Genomic DNA, 3,172 nt, shown 5'->3' with positions numbered 1-3,172 from the left:
TTGTTCTTCTTGTTCTTCTTCTTCTTCCTCTTCCTCCTCTCCTCCTCTCCTCCTCCTCTTCTTCCTCCTCTGAAGTAGCCTCTTTTTCCTGTACTGTTCTCATGTGAGTTGGATATATCCTATCTCTTACTCATTCTGTCAAATCTTTCTGATTTGTCACTTTGTCACTTTCAAACATAACTGCTTCCTTCTACAAACTAGCCTCACACTCATTGTTAAGTGTTAAAATGCATACTATGGTTGTCTCTGTATTCTAGCCAGATCCCACTGTAATCCACAACGTGTCTGTATTCCAGCTGGATCACATAGACCTAGAAGGTTTTTGGATGTGATCCCTTGCCAGAGCAGTCATGTTGCTGGATTAAAATTTCTTTACAAAGAATATATCAGGTCCCCTGTGAAGTTAGAGTTATAGATAGTTGTGAGCTACCATGTGGGTCCTGGAAATCAAATCCAAGTCCTCTTGAAGAAAAGCATGTGTTCTTAACCACAAAACCATCTCTTCAGCCCCATGTAACACATATTTCTTTCACATCCATCCTCAAGACGGGAAGAGAACCATGAATCATGTAATGTGTACAACTGGCTGAGGGAATGGCCCCAAACCCTACATTCAGCAAGCATTACTGTAGCAGTCCAACACTGTTTCAAGTGATAGAAGCAATGGGGTGTTTTTTGGTTTTGGTCTTGGTTTTTGTTATGTTTTGTTTTATTTTTTGTTTTTGTTTGTTTGTTTGTTTGTTTGTTTTCCAGACAGGGTTTCTTTGTGTAGCTCTGGATGTCCTGGAACTCAATCTGTAGACCAGGCTGGCCTTGAACTCAGAAATCTGCCTGCTTCTGCCTCCCAAGTGCTGGGATCACAGGCATGTGCCACCACTGCCCAGCAGAAGCAGTGTTTATTTAGTGCTCTTTCTCAGAGAAAGAGCTGCTAGAGTTGGGTGTACAGAAAGAACAGGGCTTTCCATTGAGCCTGGACTGAGGCCTGGGGCAGTCCAGGGCAGGCCCAACACATGAGACTCCAAGGAGGTCAAGAACTGGGGATGGGCTGGAGAGATGGCTCAGAGGTTGAGAACACTGACTATTCTTCCAGAGGTCCTGAGTTCAATTCCCAGCAACCACATGGTGGCTCACAACCATCTGTAATGGAATCTGACGCCCTCTTCTGGTGTGTCTGAAGACAGAGACAGTGTCTCAGGTACATACAGTGTACTCACATACATATAATAAATGATTCTTAAAAAAAAAAAAAAGAACTGGGGATGGTGTAAAGTGATGTTTGTGTATTATTGAGTCAGCATTTAATTAAGTACGGGAAGGCCCTGACAGTTGAGAAAGAAAAGAATCAGAAAAGAAAACCTTCATCATTGCCTAAAGTGGTTCAGTTCCACCTCCAAACCCAGCCTCAAAGAGAGACCAAAGTTGGGGCCAGAGTGTATGGGCCCGGAGTGAGTGGGGCCGGAGCAAGGGGGCCAGAATGAGCAGAGGTCCTGAGTTCAATTCCCAGCAACCACATGAAGGCTCACAACCAACTATACAGCTACAGTGTACTCATATACATAAAATAAATAAATCTTTTAAAAAAGAGAAAGAGAGAGAGAGAGAAACCGAAGTTTCTGGGCCCGGCTCATAAGAAGCTGCCCAGCTACTGGTCAGCTAGAGGTCAGCTAGGGGGTCAGCTAGAGGCAGGGGGTATGGCTAGGTTTCAAGTCGATTATCTAAGATTCTCTTTAGACATGTGCAGTGGGTTTGTTTTTGTTTTTGTTTTTGTATGCTTTCTTTGTTTTGAGGAAATGAGGAGAGGGAGAAGGCATGCCTTCTAAGTTAGGCACGGAGACCAGAACAGCAGCAGGCAAGGCTAGAGTGTGGGATGCCGTGCTGGGCATCGAAGTGGAGAGGGTACCCAGTCTAAGCGTTTGCATCCCAGGTCAAAGCACCAGATTAGACACATGACTAGGAAGAGGAATAGAGACAGCTTCGTAAGAAGGGGGAAGGCAGGAAGGGGACTGGGCTAATGAACTGAGGCAAGAGCCCTGTGGCCCAGAACCCTTTGTGTGATATTTACTAACACCCAGTTCACTCACTTGTATTTCTTTGGCTTTCCTCACAAATGCTCTGTTCCTCAGATGAAGCCTCTGTGAGGGAGGATTTCTCATCTTCTTCTGCAAATTGGCTTCTTGCCTGTTAATCTTACAACCTGGAGTCTCTAGTCTCCTACGACCCTTGGCCATAAACTTTAACTAGATCAAGATCCTAGAGGAAGAACTCCTCCCAGTAGCCTGAAGGTCTGGTGTGAGGGGTTTTGTGCGACTAAAACTCCACTCCCAACGCTGAGCCAAGTTGAGTGTGTCATGTAGCTTGGTAACAGGGACACTGGAATATTAGCAAAGGCAGGCAAAGACCTGTCTAGGTTTGTCCCAGGATGGCCCCTTCTCTCAAATTTCTCCACTGTGACTCTGTAACTTCCTTCACAGCTGTGCTGCGCTATGCTGTAGCCAGGAACAATCATGGCTTTGCAAAAGCCAAGAGAATAGAAATGTACCTGGTGTCTCATGATGACCCAGCAGGCCGGAAAGCCCAGGGCAGAACACTCAGAACAGTGTCATTGTCCCTCAGGGAACCTTCTGTGCCCTGGTTGTGGGCTAGCGTGTAGGCAGGACAAAGTTCCTCTTACGGAGCTCCAGAATTGGGGCTCTGGAGGGTGGCTTGGTGCAGAGGTGGGGACGCGTGGGAATCAAGCTGGGCCCAGCTCCAAATTGTGTGAAACAGAGATGATCATGCAGTGCCTCGCACTGGGTGACTCCAGCTTACAAGGCAGCATTGGCTCCACTCTGAAAACAAAACAGAGGCAGAATGATTCTGCGTCTTTGTGCACACGGACAACAACACTACATGTACAAAATAAACCATGAAACAAAGACTGATAACTTAGCCATACGGGTAAAGGAAAACCACCTTGGAACTTAGTGAAGTAGATGGGGAACATATGGGCACATGGGTGTGTTAAAAACATTAAAGATAGCTCGAAACCAGGCCTGTGAATTTATTAAACACAGGAGGTCATTGAAAGATGCAACAACCTGGAAATAAGAGGAATGGGATGGCAGCGGTGCCACCAACCTGTCATCCTCCCATTGTGTGTATGTGTCAGGGGACTGATGGGCCCAAAACTCTC

Source organism: Mus pahari, chromosome 7, assembly GCF_900095145.1.
Source record: "Mus pahari chromosome 7, PAHARI_EIJ_v1.1, whole genome shotgun sequence".
Classification (NCBI taxonomy): Eukaryota; Metazoa; Chordata; class Mammalia; order Rodentia; family Muridae; genus Mus; species Mus pahari.
This window is presented reverse-complemented; position numbering follows the sequence as displayed.